The 16,829-nt window shown below is 45.1% G+C and overlaps 1 protein-coding gene across 45 annotated transcripts in view; it reads right to left on the bottom strand.

Moving 5' to 3' along the window:
- Nucleotides 1-16,829, bottom strand: part of LOC125633483 (uncharacterized) — a 786,124-nt gene that overhangs the window by 709,270 nt on the left and 60,025 nt on the right. Inside the window, exon 1 of one of the 45 annotated variants that reach the window (XR_012667815.1) lies at nt 2,478-2,574. The exons of 43 other annotated variants lie outside the window; for them this stretch is intronic. The gene's annotated coding sequence lies outside the window, so the exon portion shown is untranslated. Of the gene's footprint in view, nt 1-2,477; nt 2,575-16,829 lie in introns of those variants that run through there. One more of the 45 variants, XR_012667816.1, reaches the window with a different exon arrangement.

Raw genomic sequence — 16,829 nt, 5'->3', positions numbered from 1 at the left:
ATAGCTCACTTCAAACCATAATACCATAGGAGTCTCATTCCATATACAGTCATACAGAGAAGCATACCTTCATACTCTTCTACAGTCCTGTGGGTGTAGCCAAAGGAGAGATGCAGTTGAGTAAGATATTTTCCCCTCTGAATCAGGGTCTGATTGTTTTGGTGAAAATGCAAATATCTGTGGAAACTGCATTTCTGCACAACAGATCCCTAAGTTATTTTTACCACGTTCAAATACTTTGGTGAAAAACATTACATACAAACACACTCAAAAAGAATACAATTACTTATAACAAAACAAAACTATGGCAGTAAAAGTAAGATAGCATGTGTGCAGTGGAACAGATTTTGGGACCATTTAGTGTGTGATAACCTACCCTAAATTCTCAATTACTGAGGGACAATCTTCACTCATTGATATATTTGCTTTCCACAACCACTGCTCTGTATAACTTTTCATGAGCAATGTACCTGAATAATTGGAGGATAATATCTAAACTGAATATCTAAATTTCTTCACCTAAATTTGGGTTATTGCTGATTATGTACTTTATATATATATCTTATGACTTTTAAAACAAACTTTGTATCTGTGGATAAAATAAGCACTATACCCAGATGTACAGACACTTTTTTCTTAACTTGTGTATTATATAATTTTTTAACATCAGCTTTAATAAAATTTTTATATCTTTCTCCTGTGAGTGTCAGAGAATGAATGTCAATAGTTATATGAAACTAAAGTCTTAATATAATGATCTAGAAGAAGAAGAAGAGTTCAAAATCCATGGTTGGAAATCTTCAGATAAGAAAGAATAAGAACACCCACACAGGAAGGATAGTCTTGTTGTTATGAGTTTGGACTGGAATTAAAGAAGTTGCATTCTGTTTCCAGCTCTGCAGCAGACTTTCTGTATGACCTGAGTCAAAATTTTCATTAGTGGCCACTGATTCTGGATGCCTCTAATTTTTGTAGCCCAACTTGGGACAACTTAAAGAGGATTGATTTATTGAAGTGTTGAGTACCCCAAACTCCATATGAAGTCACTGGCTGTGGGTGCTGAGCACCTCTGAAAGTCAAACTCCTTTAAAGATGTTTCAAGTTGGACATCAAGAAGAGAGGAACCCCAATTCACCAATCACTTTTGAAAATGTAGGGAAATGTCTGTTCAAAGACAAGTTGAGAAGAAGTCTAAGTGGGATGAAACACCAGCCGTTGGTCATTTTTCTCATCAAATATCTTCATGATTTTGGAGATAGGAAGCAGAAGGCCTATCTGTTGATTGATAGTCAAGTGAGAGTTATCTTTCCAATACTGAATTACTTTTTTCAAGGAAGATTTTAACAATTTTATGAATGTACCAAGCATCCACATATCACCAAAGCCAGGATTTAAAATATCAGAGCACAGGAGTAGCATTACCACTGAGACACCATTTTTAAGAGTACAGCATGCTCTCCCTTCTCTGAGGCCAATGTCACCAGCAATTAGAGAGGTTGTTAAAGCCACAGGCCCATCCCTCCCTTTCCACTTCAGAGACTCAAGTGTTAGTGGAGGTACTAAACTTGGACAGGCTTTGTGCTTTCTAAATGCAGAGAGTAGGAGTCCCTGGAGGTGGGCTCAAGGATGAAAGAAGGATGCTTTTGTTCTTTCTTCTCTCAGTGCTTGTGCATCACTACAAGGCTGGACATAGTCTGGCCCAAAGTGATTCGCCCCACACAAATGCTAAAGACTTTGATTGTGAAAGTAAATTTGAAAAGACAAACCATGAAAGTAAAGCAGCCCATCTATGTAATCTATTATCAATGATCTAATTGAAATTGCTGATATAAGCAGACTATTATATTGTATTAGAAATCTCCACTATTAATGAAAATCAATAATAATTCAATAGGATTAAAGTTAAGTATGCACTCAAATGGCAGTGTATCAGAAATTCTAGAGTAAAGCAAAATGCTCTTGTCAGCTGTCATCCTTGGATACTGTGCAAAGTGTAAGCCTACATCAAAGTATTGGGTTGTTGTTTTTTTAATTGTGCTTGTGGGAAAATACCCCACAACATATAAACTAGAAGCATGGACATCTAGTTATTGAGTTAGAAATGTCTACAGATAATTAGCCTCTTGACTGTCTCCATAACAAACTTGTATGACTCTGTCTTACATGTAATATCTGGGCTTTTCTTGTTATTTAAATGAGATAAATGCTCAAATTATGCTAAGCAAGGATATCTCCTTTGTAAAATCAGCTCACATCTCAAAACCTGCAGATTCTGCTCAGGGGGTGGGAAATAATCATAAAAAAGGCATCAAGGACAGAGGGAAATGAGAAGCCCAGCCAAAAACACAAGATACTGTATTTCAACAGTAAACTTTTAAATATCCACATAAAACACACGTAAAAGCTGACTTTATATTTAACATATGCTGTGACATTGCTAATGTCACACATGTAACATACACGAGCAATTTCCCTACCTCCTCCCATTGTTCTGTGTTTACATAATCCAATTCTCTCCCCCTTCACACGACACAAAGACAATCTGTGTATAATTCTCAATTCTGGAAAGCGTTGCTATGAAGAGTGAGATCCTGTAGAAAAATTTTAAAAAACAGTTACCTACCTTTTTGTAACTGTTGTTCTTCAAGATGTGTTTCCCATGTCCATTCCATTCTAGCTGTGTGTGTACCTAACTGTGTGCACAGTTGTTTGAGATTTTTGCCTTAGCAGTATCTGCAGGGTTGGCTGTAGCACCTCGAGTGCCGCGCTCATGCGTTGGTATATTAGGCGCTGCCAACACTACACCCTCTCAGTTCCTTCTTGGTGGCATCTCCAACAGAGGGGTAAGAGGGCAGGTAATGGACTGGACATAAGCAACACATCTCAAAGAACAACAGTTAAGAAAAGGTAGGTAAGCATTTTTTCTTCTTTGAGAGCTTGCTCATGTAAATTCCATTGTAGGTGACTCACAAGCAATATCCTCAAAGGTGGGCTCGGAGTTCCGCTACCAAAGCCAGCATCATCCCGGGCCTGCTGGGTAAGTATGTAATGGGATGTGAGCGTGTGGATGGATGACCAGGTGGCCGCCCTACAGATGTCCTGGATAGGCACTTGGGCTAGGAAAGCTGCCAAAGAGGCTTGCACCTGGTTGAATGAGAAGTTACAATTGGCGGAGTTGGCACCCCTACCTGATCGGGACAGCAGTGAATAGAGGCAGTGATCCAAGAAGTAATTCTTTGAGCAGACACTGGATGACCTTTCATCTTGTCAGCCAGCATGATGAACAATTGCATCGACTTGTGGAATCGCTTGGTCCTTTCAATGTAGAAGGGTAGCATCCTCCTGATGTCTAGGGAATGCAATCTATGCTCCTCCTCCGACTTATGCAGCTTTGGAAAAAAGACAGGTAAGAAAATGTCCTGGCTCATATGAAACTGTGAGATACACCTTGGCAGGAAAGCCGGGAGCAGCCACAGCTGGATCTTGTCTTCATAGAAGACCATATAGGGTGGTTCCAAGATAAGTGCCCTAATCTCAGAGACCTGGCAGGTGGATATTATCGCAACTAAGAATGTGACCTTCCAAGACAGGAGAAGGAGACAGCAGGAAACCAGAGGCTCGAAGGGGGGTCCCATGAGCCATATCAGCACATGATTCAGGTTCCATGGTGGAATGGGGTCCCTGACGTGTGGGTAGAGGTGGCTTGAGGACCCTGGCAGTCATGTCCGGGTGAAAACCAACCTACCCTCGAGCGGCGGACGGAAGGCCAAAACAGAATCCAAGTGGACCTTGATAGATGAAAGGGCCAGGCCTTGGAGCTTGAGATGCAGAAGGTAGTCCATGATCAACTGCAGTGAGGCCTGCTCAGGCCGAATTCCTTTATCTGAGGTCCAACAAGTGAATCACTTCCATTTGGCCAGGTAGGTTGCTCTTGTGGAGGGCTTTCTGCTGCCCAATAGGATCTGCTGGACAGCAGCCGAGCACTCCTGCTCCTCCACATTTAACCATGCAGCAGCCAAGCCATCAGGTGCAGTGCCACCAGGTTTGGATGCAGAAGACTGCCAGGGTTTTGGGACAGCAGGTCTGGCCTGAGCAGCAGCTGTAACAGAGCAGCACAATGCGCCGAACCAGTGCTGGTGCGGCCAAGACAGCACTATGAGGATCACCTTCGCCCTGTCCTGCTTGATTTTCATGAGGACTCTGTGAATCAACAGCACTGGAGGGAAGGTGTACAACAGAGCTCCCGACCACAGGAGCAGAAAAGCATCGAACAGGGAGCCTCTGTTGACCCCCTGAATTGAGCAGAACACGTGGCATTTCCTGTTCTGCCTGGACGTGAACAGGTCCGCCTGGGGAGTCCTCCACCTCTGGAAGATGAAACTGACCACTTCCAGATGGAGGGACCACTTGTGGCAAGACAAAAAGATTCTGCTGAGGCGATCTGCCAAAGCATTCCTGGCCTGGCTATGAGAGGGATGCAGTGTTGTACACAGTAGTTCCAGAGCCTGAGGGCTTCCTGGCAAAGGGCAGAAGATCTGGCTCTGCCCTGCTTGTTGATATAGAACAAAGCCGCTGTATTGTCCATTAGGACCTGGACCACCCTGCTTTTTTATGTGAGGTAGGAAGGCTTGGCAGGCCAAGCAAATTGCTTTGAGCTCCCTGACATTGACGTGTAGGGAGCGATTGCAACTCTATCAATGACCTTGCACGCTGAGATCACCCAGGTGGGCTCCCTCCTGCAGGTCCAAAGCATCAGAGATGAGGGTCACTGACGGGGATGGAGACACAAAGGGAACTCCCTCCAACACCAATGTAGAGTCACCGACGGGGAAGGAGACACTAAGGGAACTCCCTCAAACACTTTGCCACCAGATGAGTGACAACAGTATGTGGTCTGGGACCCTGACAACACAGTCCATGCTGTGTCTGTTCGGGACGTAGACTGACACCAGCCATACCTGCAAGGGCCTGAGGCAGAGCAGCACGTGTCGGACCACATAAGTGCAGGCCACCATGTGTCCCAACAATCACAGGCACATGTGAGCAGTGGTGAGAGGGTCAGCTTGCATGCATGAGATGCGCTTGGCCATGGCTTGGAACTGAGCCTTGGAGAGGAAGTCTCTAGCCCGAGTAGAGTCGAGGACCGCTCCAATGAACTCTAGGCATTGCATCAATATTAAGGTCAATTTTTTCTCATTTATGAACAGCCCCAGGTCACGACAGGTGGAACAAACCAGACTGCACCTGATCCTGGGACCGACTATTTATTAGCGAGTCATCGAGGTACAGGTAAATTGGAACACACCGGCGCCTCAGGTAAGCGGCCACTGGTGCAATGCACTTCATGAACTCTCTTGTGGCTGATGAGAGACTGAATGGCAATTCTGTTAATTGGTGACCATCCCACCCACTGAGTCAGTAGCATCCTATTTGAAGGGCCCCCCTTACACTGCTGTGCCTTTGTCCACAAAAGCGGTGAACTCCTGGGCTTGGTCCTGCGGGAATTTGTTAAGGGAGTCCCACAGGTTAAAACTGTACCTGCCTAACAGGGCCTGGTGGTTAGACACCCAAAATTGCAGGCTTGCCATTAAATAAATCTTTCTGCCAAGTAAGTCCAGTCTCTTGGCATCTTTGCTTTTCAGGGGTGCCGCTGACTTGGCCCTGCCTGTCCCTTTCATTAACAGTGGACACGACCAGTGACACCACTGGAGGGTGTGTATACAGATATTCAAACCATTTTTCAGGGATATAATAACTTCTTTTCCACCTTCGTAGAAGTAGACGGAATCGAAGAAGGGGTCTGCCACAGCAATTTGGCAATTTTAAGGACCCCTGGGTGGACAGGTAACGCTATTCGGGCCGGCGTGGAGGAGGAGATCATGCTCCTCAATTTTTAGGTTCAAGTTGCTAGCCACCCTTTCAAGGAGAGCCTGATGTTCCTTGAAGTCAGCGGGGGGACTGACCATTTGGGAGGGACCAGCCACCACTTCGTCCAGAGACGATAACAACAACTGCACTGCCTGGGGAGAGGCAGGTTCCCCTTTCTTCTCTGAGGACAGCTCCTTAGGTGTGGTAGTCTGATGGGCTACCCCCGCATTGGATTTGGTACCATGTTTCGACTCCAGTGCCAGCGGTGCTGGGGGTAGACTGTCCGAGGCAGCCAGGAAATTTAAAATGGTGGCAATATAGGATTGGCATTATGGGCATGCCCCATGGGTCCCAGTATGGCCATTGAGAGGGTACACTGTCCCTGCTGCCATGCCGTAGCTGCAGGTGCCACACCAGTTTCATGGGTCAGCGGTGAAGCACCCCTCCGTGGCGGGGGCTGAACTCCCAGTCCAACTCCGATAATTGCCCTTCCAGCAACCAGAGCAGAGCCGTCAAGACCTGAGTCTGTCAACTGACCCCGGTTGGCAACCAGCAAGGCGAGGGAAGGTTTGGTGCCTGCCCGACAAGCAGTACCAGGGGGATTAAGAGCAACAGGCAATACCGCCCCAGAGGGGACCGATGTCTGGCAGGCCACCAGGGTGAGGCTGACCTGCACCATGGTGATCCTTAGAATCATAGAATCATAGAATATCAGGGTTGGAAGGGACCTCAGGAGGTCATCTAATCCAACCCCCTGCTCAAAGCAGGACCAATCCCCAATTAAATCATCCCAGCCAGGGCTTTGTCAAGCCTGACCTTAAAAACTTCTAAGGAAGGAGATTCTACCACCTCCCTAGGTAACACATTCCAGTGTTTCACCACCCTCCTACTGAAAAAGGTTTTCCTAATATCCAGCCTAAACCTCCCCCACTGCAACTTGAGACCATTACTCCTTGTCCTGTCCTCTTCTACCACTGAGAATAGTCTAGAACCATCCTCTTTGGAACCACCTCTCAGGTAGTTGAAAGCAGCTATCAATCCCCCCCATTCTTCTCTTCTGCAGACTAAACAATCCCAGTTCCCTCAGCCTCTCCTCATAAGTCATGTGTTCCGGACCCCTAATCATTTTTGTTGCCCTTCGCTGGACTCTCTCCAATTTATCCACATCCTTCTTGAAGTGTGGGGCCCAAAACTGGACACAGTACTCCAGATGAGGCCTCACCAATGTCGAACAGAGAGGAATGATCACGTCCCTCGATCTGCTGGCAATGCCCCTACTTATACATCCCAAAATGCCATTGGCCTTCTTGGCAACAAGGGCACACTGTTGACTCATATCCAGCTTCTCGTCCACTGTCACCCCTAGGTCCTTTTCCGCAGAACTGCTGCCGAGCCATTCGGTCCCTAGTCTGTAGCGGTGCATTGGATTCTTCTGTCATAAGTGCAGGACCTGCACTTATCCTTGTTGAACCTCATCAGATTTCTTTTGGCCCAATCCTCCAATTTGTCTAGGGCCCTCTGTATCCTATCCCTGCCCTCCAGCGTATCTACCACTCCTCCCAGTTTAGTATCATCCGCAAATTTGCTGATAGTGCAATCCACACCATCCTCCAGATCATTTATGAAGATATTGAACAAAACCGGTCCCAGGACTGACCCTTGGGGCAATCCACTTGATACCGGCTGCCATCTAGACATGGAGCCATTGATCACTACCTGTTGAGCCCGACAATCTAGCCAACTTTCTAGCCACCTTATAGTGCATTCATCCAGCCCATACTTCCTTAACTTGCTGACAAGAATACTGTGGGAGACCATGTCAAAAGCTTTGCTAAAGTCAAGGAATAACATGTCCACTGCTTTCCCTTCATCCACAGAACCAGTAATCTCATCATAGAAGGCGATTAGATTAGTCAGGCATGACCTTCCCTTGGTGAATCCATGCTGACTGTTCCTGATCACTTTCCTCTCATGTAAGTGCTTCAGGATTGATTCCTTGAGGACCTGCTCCATGATTTTTCCGGGGACTGAGGTGAGGCTGACTGGCCTGTAGTTCCCAGGATCCTCCTTCTTCCCTTTTTTAAAGATGTGCACTACATTAGCCTTTTTCCAGTCGTCCGGGACCTCCATCCTTGGCAGGAAGCTCACCGGTACCAGTGGTACAGGGACTGGTGCCTCGACTCCGGTGTCCCATGTCTCATGGGGGAGAGCGCGGCACTGGGGCCTGGGTCTTCTGACCGGAGACCAGGGATGAGGTGGCGGGGTCCTAGGCTGTGGAGATGGGGATATACGCCTGTGGTCCAGGGACCAAGGGTGCTCCACTGCCCTGTGGGGAGGTCCCATGATTGGCTCGCCCTTAGGTGTGGGGGCCTTAGCCGAGTCTGGCGCATGGTGCAGTGTCTGCAGTGCCAGTCAGCCTGCTTGTTTTTTAGCCACCAGGGCCGCTTCAGGCAATGAGGGCCCTTGGAGAAGCTGGGATTCCCTGCCGCTCCCAGGAGTCAGAGGCGGATCCCTGGGAGTCTGACCTCAGTAGTACCCTCTTGAAGCCCCAGGGCAGTCACATGGCCTGACATCAGTCTTTTGCCCAAAGTCCCTTTCTCTTCCAGTGCCAGGAGGCTCTTCTTCTTTTGCCACTTCTTCAGCACTGGCGAGGGGGAACGGCAACAGGTGGAGCCTGGTGCCCACAGTGCATTCCACACCGATGCCAAGGTGCTCGGCGTGGGATCCAAGCAGGAGGGCTCAGATGCAAGATGAAACGCAGCCTCCCTGAGGGCCCTCAAGTGGATATCCCACTCCTTTTGGGTTCTAGGGTGAAAGTTCTTACAGATTCTGCACTTGTCCTTCCTATGGGACTCCCCCAAGCACTTCAAACAGCTGTCATGGGGGTCACTAATAGGCATTGGCCTGTTGCATGATAAGCATGGTCTGAAGCCAGGAAAGCGGGGCATGCCCTGCTCCAGGCCAAAGTCCCAGCCTGGACTCTAACAACTAAACTAACCTAACGCTCAATTTAATCGCTAACTACAACTATACACAAAGAAGACAGACAATAGTGGTGAAGAAGAACCGCTGATGCTCTTGCAATGCAAGACAAGGCATTCCAACCATCCGTCACGGGCAGTAAGAAGGAACCAAGAGGGCATAGGGTTGGTGGCACCTAATATACCAATGCATGAGTGTGGCACTCAAGGGGGTGCTAGGGCTGACCCTATGGATACCGCTAAGGCAAAAACTCCAACAACTGTGCATGTGGGCACACACACATCTGTAATGGAAACAACATGAGCAAGCACTCGAAGAAGAATAATTTGTTTACAGTCATGGATGGATGAATGGGTTCTGATAAAATAAGAATTGACCCTCTTCATTGCCTGTCCCTTGGATTTTACTCAAACCAAACCTCTTCTGATGATTGAAAATGTTTAGTTTGCTTTTTCATTTAAATTCTGTGTGCCTCTGCACTTCCTGCCTGGATATGAAGAAGAAGCAATGGAATACCTCGCTACAGTTCTCATGATATTACAGCCTGATCAGGAATAGCAAGAAACAGGAATCTTGCAAAAAAGCCAATTCTCTCATTATTTCCAGCCATGATTTGGAGATTCAAAAGTTTTGGACAGACTTGTAAAAATTTAAAAAAATAATCAATCTTATGCTTGGCTGAGACCTAGAAGCCTCGTTCTCCACTGCATTGTTCCTTGTTTGATTATTGACACAGATGCAAAATGGGTGTATTCTGAGTCAGGAATATTTTACACTCACTAAGCATGTGAGTAAAGAACTACTTAACATGCAAGGAAGACGGGGAAGAAGCCCCTCAGTATGGAAGAACAAATCACATCTGAACTGACACCACCTGTGAAGTCTATGGTGAGTATTTTATATGCTGTGAAAGAGTATGATATTCATGCAGCTCCTTATAACCCCAATGTTTGTTTTATTCAAGTTGGTGCCATTTTTCTGCTCCTTTTCTATCCCTAGCATCTGAAGAATCCATGCTTGAAGGAGGGAAGCTCAGTTTCATTTCATTATTGATCTATCAGACAAGAACTTAATCAATCTTCTTTATAAGCTATTAAAGCAGAGCAAGAGGAATGAACTCACCTGATACATTCAACATTGATTGCTTCTTTCTAAGAACTGAGTGTCAGTCTTATCTACTACTACAGCTGTGATTCAATTTTTCAGAAACAAGTTTTTCCCTCATTAGTTTCCCAGAAATAGTGCAATTAAAAATGTATTTTAGATAAAATAAAGAATATAATCAAAATTAAATGCACAATACTTTCTGTTAAATTTCATTAGCTAAGTGACCTCTTGAGAGCATTGAGACTGTAAGCCCAAATCCAGTGAAGGAGAACCAATACAAAGCATAACTTGCATTCAATGCAGTGTACTAGAGATCTAATTCCACAGCTACTCTGCCAGTAATGTTGCTGGGAATTATACATGCAGAGCAGCTGTGAATTAGAGCTAGTTGGGTATTTTCCCACCAAAATAACTTTTTAAATGGAAAATGTAGCTTCTGCAAAATAAACATTTTTCAAGGGATTTTTGATTTCTGAAAATCTGGAGCAACTGAAATAAAGTATTTAATTTTGGATTGGTTTGGTTTCATTTTGGATTCATCATACAACATGAACTGAAATATTTCGGTTTCTTAAATTGAACCAAAACATTTTGTTTTGAATCAATGCAGCATTACATTGCATCCACTTACTGATGATGCTGTGGTGTCTCATGCCCCCATTCTTTCCTATGGGCCGGGCTACATCTCCCATGATGCAACAGTCTCCCCTCTGAGCTTCATGTGAGTCACATGATTGCAGGTGCATCATGGGAAATGCAGTCTGCCCAGGGAGCCTGACCCATGGGGGAGAAAGGGGGCAAGAAGCACCTAAACTACAACTCCCATGTGGCAATGCAATAACATAAAGAGATAAAGTTTAATGTTGAATTGATCCAAAATGATACATTTTCTATTCAGGAATGTGAAAATATTTTGTTTTGACCAAAAAGGCTGGCCGAGAAAGGGTGAGGCATTATGGTTCCATCTCCTCCCCAAGACCTAAGGCAGTTTGTGTTCCCAGTAGCGTGCAAAATACACCAATCCTATGCTCCCCTTCACACAGTGACTGCAATTCTGACAGACTCTTCTGAGGAGCAGTCACAGTGAGGAGAAACCTCTGTGCATGCTCCCCACCCCTTCCCTACATACCTACACAAGGAGTTATCAGAATCTAGTCCTTTAAATGATTATGTAAAATCAGACAATTGACATATTGTGAAGAAATTTTTTAAGTATATGGAGATGGAGATAGCTATAGAGGGTTGCAAAGAGCTTCTTCTGGAGCTTCTCAATGTTGCTCTGTAATTGAGCAAAGGAGTAATTATAGAGCAACACAAGGCTCTCCTTAGTGTGAATTGTCATAAATATAAAGGGAAGGGTAAACGCCTTTGAAATCCCTCCTGGCCAGGGGAAAGCTCCTCTCACCTGTAAAGGGTTAAGAAGCTAAAGGTAACCTCGCTGGCACCTGACCAAAATGACCAATGAGGAGACAAGATACTTTCAAAAGCTGGGAGGAGGGAGACAAACAAAGGGTTTGTGTCTCTCTGTGTGCTGCTCTTGCCAGAGACAGAACAGGAATGGAGTCTTAGAACTTTTAGTAAGTAATCTAGCTAGGTATGTGTTAGATTATGATTCCTTTAAATGGCTGAGAAAAGCATTGTGCTGAATAGAATAACTATTTCTGTCTGTGCATCTTTTTTGTAACTTAAGGTTTTGCCTAGAGGGGTTCTCTATGTTTTTGAATCTAATTACCCTGTAAGATATCTACCATCCTGATTTTACAGGGGGGATTTCTTTATTTCTATTTACTTCTATTTTTTATTAAAAGTCTTCTTGTAAAAACTGAATGCTTTTTCATTGTTCTCAGATCCAAGGGTTTGGGTCTGTGGTCACCTATGCAAATTGGTGAGGCTTTTTATCCAACATTTCCCAGGAAAGGGGGGGTGCAAGTGTTGGGAGGATTGTTCATTGTTCTTAAGATCCAAGGGTCTGGGTCTGTAGTCACCTAGGCAAATTGGTGAGGCTTTTTACTAAACCTTGTCCAGGAAGTGGGGTGCAAGGTTTTGGGAAGTATTTTGGGGGGAAAGACGCGTCCAAACAGCTCTTCCCCAGTAACCAGTATTAGTTTGGTGGTGGTAGCGGCCATTCCAAGGATAACGGGTGTAATATTTTGTACCTTGGGGAAGTTTTGACCTAAGCTGGTAAAGATAAGCTTAGGAGGTTTTTTCATGCAGGTCCCCACATCTGTACCCTAGAGTTCAGAGTGGGGGAGGAACCTTGACATGAATTAAGGCCGGTTTTGTTCAATATCTTCATTAATGATCTGGAGGATGGTGTGGATTGCACCCCCAGCAAGTTTGCAGATGACACTAAACTGGGAGGAGAGGTAGATACGCTGGAGGGAAGGGATAGGATACAGAGGGCCCAAGACAAATTAGAGGATTGGGCCAAAAGAAATCTGCTGAGGTTCAACAAGGACAAGTGCAGAGTCCTTCACTTAGGACGGAAGAATCCCATGCACCGCTACAGACTAGGGAGCGAATGGCTCGGCAGCAGTTTGGCAGAAAAGGACCTAGGGGTTACAGTGGACGAAAAGCTGGATATAAGTCAACAGTGTGCCCTTGTAGCCAAGAAGGCCAATGGCATTTTGGGATGTATATGTAGGGGCATTGCCAGCAGATCGAGGGACGTGATCGTTCCCCTCAACTCAATATTGGTGAGGCCTCATCTGGAGTACTGTGTCCAGTTTTGGGCCCCACACTACAAGAAGGATATGGAAAAACCGGAAAGAGTCCAGCGGAGGGCACCAAAAATGATTAGGGGTCTGGAACACATGACTTATGAGGAGAGGCTGAGGTAACTGGGATTGTTTAGTCTGCGGAAGAGAAGAATGGGGGGGATTGATAGCTGCTTTCAACTACCTGAAGGGGAGTTCCAAAGAGGATGGATCTAGACTGTTCTCAGTGGTAGCTGATGACAGAACAAGGAGTAATGGTCTCAAGTTGCAGTGGGGGAGGTTTAGGTTGGATATTAGGAAAAACTTTTTCACGAGGAGGGTGGTGAAACACTGGAAGGCGTTACCTAGGGAGGTGATGGAATCTCCTTCCTTAGATATTTTTAAGGTCAGGCTTGACAAAGCCCTGGCTGGGATGATTTAGTTGGGGATTGGTCCTGCTTTGAGCAGGGGGTTGGACTAGGTGACCTCCTGAGGTCCCTTCCAACCCTGATATTCTATGATTCTAATTAGCAGCTTTGGGATTAGAGTGAGATTCACGAGACCTAGATTCTATTCCTGACTCTGCTACTGGCCTACTGGCTAATCATGTGCAAATCACTCCAGTGCTTTCTGCCTCAATTTCCCCATTTGGGAAATGAGGATAATAATACTGACCTTCTTTTAAAGTGCTTTGCAATCTACTGATGAATAGCACAATATAAGAGCATGGTATTATTACTGAGTGCTAGATCTACAGCCCATAGAGCAAGAGACCAAAGAACATCAGAGTAAGGCCCATGAGTATCAAACTCGGGCCTCACAGAGTTGCCAGGTAGCAGACACCTCCATACTGCTACCCAGTAGCAGCTATAACCAGTTTGTACTCCATTACCCATTGTGACACTCTGTACCTCAAAGCAGCACCCTGGAACCCCAATATTCACCACTGTGATATGATCATGATGTTTTGTACGAAGTATGCCTTGTGAGGTATCATTTGAGAAGTCATGATCTGTTAACCATTACTGCCCTGTTCAATTATGTGAGTTGCCATTGTATCTGAAGTTATGAAGAACTTCTGTATGTGTGTTATTGAAATATGCTGTGAGGTTGGGATCAACTAACACTGGCCAGATAGGCATTGATGGCCCATTAAGGAGAGTCCCACCCTCCTAATGGCTCTCCCATAGACTCCTCAGAGAGGGCACATATGCATTGGGGACTGCCTAACCGACACACCACAGCAAGGATCTTTCTAGCAGCTGGAAGAAAATATAAAAGAAAGACAGGGACATCATCACTTGGCCTCTCTCCTCCCCTCACCCATCTCAACACCTGGAAGATTGTCTGGAAGACAAAGATTTTGAACTAGGGAGATTGGTCCGAGGATGAAGGGGAATTCAGTCTGTGTATTAAGAACTATGAGTTGCCTGTAACATCTATTAGGGTGAGAAACAGCTTGATTCAAATCTACTTAGTCTGTAGAATTTAGACTGCAAATTTAGTTTTATTTCTTATGTGATCAACCTCGATTTCTATGCCTGTTTATAATCACTTAAAATCTATCTTTCTGTAGTTAATAAATCTGTTTTATATTTTACCTAAAACAGTGTGGTTTTGATTGAAGCTAACAAGGGCTGTTGCACGTCCACTGCCCTTTGTCGGAGTGGTAAACTAATTAATGAGCTTGCAGTGTCCAAGGGAGTCTTGAGCAGAGCAAAGATGGTATATTTCTGGGATGCAAGGCTGGGGGCTGGGGTAATTTTCTGGGCCTCTCTCTATACCAGTGTTGGGCAACCTGTGGCCCTTCAGGGTAATGCACTAGTGGGCCACCAGACAGTTTGTTTACATTTGCACATCCGCCTGCATCTTCCAGTGTCCGCGGTTCGCTGTTCTCAGCCAATGGGAGCTGTGGGAAGCGGCGTGGGCTGCAGGGACGTGCTGGCCGCCGCTTCCTGCAGCTCCCATTGGCCGGGAACAGCAAACCGTGGCCACAGGGAGCTGCAGATGGCCGTGCAAATGTAAACAAACTAACTAGCACCCCACCAGTGGATTACCCTGATGGGCCACAGGTTGCCCTCCATTGCTCTATACAGTTCAGGAGTGGCTTGGAAAGCCTTCATGAAATTTAGCTGGGTCTCCATATGCTGATGGGTGAGTGATCACAGTGCCTGGAGGGGTTTGCTGTTTGTCACTGGCATAGCACTGTGAGAGACAGTCCAGGCTAGAGAGTTAAGGGGCCACAGCAGTCCCACAGTTCTAGGTTGCATCCCAGGGATCTTGTCACATCCATGACCTGCTGTGGCTACAGACCACAAGAAATCCCATCTCAAAGGGTCTGACGAGCACCAGCCTCAGGGCTCCTGACTGGCTCCCTATCCTATAAAAACCAAAAGAGGAATTCCAGGAAGTGACAAGGCAAGTGTGGATTTCCTGTAGCTGTCATGACCATTCCTGCTCCCTGCACTTGAATTCCTGCTTTCGATCTTGCCTCTGTTTGAAGCATAGGTGCCAACTCAATGGGTGCTCCAGGGCTGGGCAAAAAATGATGGGTGCTGAGCACCTACCGGCAGCCTCCTATCAGTTTCCCCAAAACTGAGTGGGAAGAGGTGGAGCAGGGATTGGAAGAGGTGGGGTGGGGGAAGGAAGAAGTGGGGTGGAGGGTGGATTCTTGGGGTAAGGGGTGGAGTGGGGGCAGGGCCTGGGGTAGAGCCAGAGGTCGAGCACCCCCTGGCACATTGGAAAGTCAGTGCTTGTGATCTGGACCTCGCCTTCTGACCTGGGCCTTGAAACCTGACTTGGACTCTGATCTTTGGTATCGACCCCAGCCTGGAACTTGACTACTTTACCCTCAGCCTCAGGTTTGTCCCTGCTCTGACCCTTGGTCTTAACTGCCCTTGTCAGGATCCTTACAGCCAGGGACTGATTCTCCAATACCTTGCAGTCAGTGCAGTTGTTTGCACCTGTGACAAGTGAATGCAAAGCAGGTGTAAAATGCTAGTATTCTGATCAGATAGAATGTTACACTCACTTTGCACAGGTGTACATAGCTACACAAAATGCAAAGTAGTGGGCAATCTCGCCATGGCAATGCAATGTATAACAATTAGATGAAACATCTAATCCTCCTCAAAAACCACAATGGACTTCCTGGCTCATCTTTCTTTATTCATACATAAAATAACCTCAATTCTTCTTTTTCTCTTTTTGTACTATTTGAAATGACATTATGGCTTTATCGTAGGCTGCAAAGTCTGTACACCCATTAGGATTACTAATGAGACTGGTTTAGAGCACTCCCAAAACATAATCTGCAGAGTCCCTTCTCACCATTATTTGTAATAATCCATATAATGCCAGGTGTTATAGATGGATGGGAGCAGAGAAAGGCAGAAAGCTTAGGGTAACATTCCATATTAGCAAAACTTTAACATTTTCTGGAAATTCAACTGATACAGATTAGGAATGGATTTTGCTTACTCAAACTATGGAGCCACATAAAAAGGCTGCCATTGAGCTCCTTTGTTTTTGTTTTTTTTTTCTTTTACTAGATGGACTCCAATAATATTAAACGTGTACATTTTCATAGAAATTCCCTCCATTTGCAATATATGCATATTATGTTTAAATATCTCCCGCAGGAAGATACAATCATATATTAGGTCTTACGTTTATTTATTGCAAAACTCAAGAATAGCTGCAAGTCCATTATGGAAATGTTTCAGTAAATTAAATTAATTTGTAATTAATTTTCACTGGTATTTATGAGAGAAAACTTTAATCAGAATAATTTAGACTCTGAAAATTACAATATTAACTAATAATTAAATAATAATTTATTAATTTCAATAGTTTTAATTATATTTTGATTAAATTACCTGTTAGTCAATTCCACACAGCTTTTGATATTAATTAGCTAACTTAAGCACGATCTACAAAAGCTAATCTCCTGAGGATAATGCATATTGTCTAAACAGGTCAACAAGAACTACTTCAAAATGTCAATTTGGCTGAAATGTTTTGTAAATTGATTTTTAAGACACTGGTTTTAAAAAATTCCAGTGCCAGTCCTTAGAGAAATGGCATGGGGATATGCAGGCCTTAATGCTGGGGCTTATCACTCTTCTCATTCCCTTTCTGTCTCTACTCAGCGCTACCCTCTTCTGATAGCAGAAT

The sequence above is a fragment of the Caretta caretta genome, chromosome 3 (genome assembly GCF_965140235.1).
Source record: "Caretta caretta isolate rCarCar2 chromosome 3, rCarCar1.hap1, whole genome shotgun sequence".
In the NCBI taxonomy this organism is placed as follows: domain Eukaryota; kingdom Metazoa; phylum Chordata; order Testudines; family Cheloniidae; genus Caretta; species Caretta caretta.
Note: the sequence above shows the minus strand (reverse complement) of the source record. Positions and strands in the feature narration are given on the sequence as shown.